The following is a 274-nucleotide window of genomic DNA, read 5'->3' as shown; positions in this document are numbered from 1 at the left end:
GTGTAGATTTCACCTAAATCGGCAACCCTATTGCCGATTTCAAATAAATCTATTTTTTTTATTCTACTCCCCCCTAAATCGGCAATGGGGGGGGGGAGTTTTAGCTATATTTATTTTTTTTTTAAATTTAACCCCCCCTAACTCGGCAATGGGGGGGGAGTTTTATAAATTTTATTTTTTTTTTAATTTCTCCCCCCCTAAATCGGCAATGGGGGGGGGGGGAGTTTTACATATATATATTTTTTTTTTAATTTAACCCCCCTAACTCGGCAAT

Source organism: Lupinus angustifolius, chromosome LG17 (genome assembly GCF_001865875.1).
Source record: "Lupinus angustifolius cultivar Tanjil chromosome LG17, LupAngTanjil_v1.0, whole genome shotgun sequence".
In the NCBI taxonomy this organism is placed as follows: domain Eukaryota; kingdom Viridiplantae; phylum Streptophyta; class Magnoliopsida; order Fabales; family Fabaceae; genus Lupinus; species Lupinus angustifolius.
Note: the sequence above shows the minus strand (reverse complement) of the source record.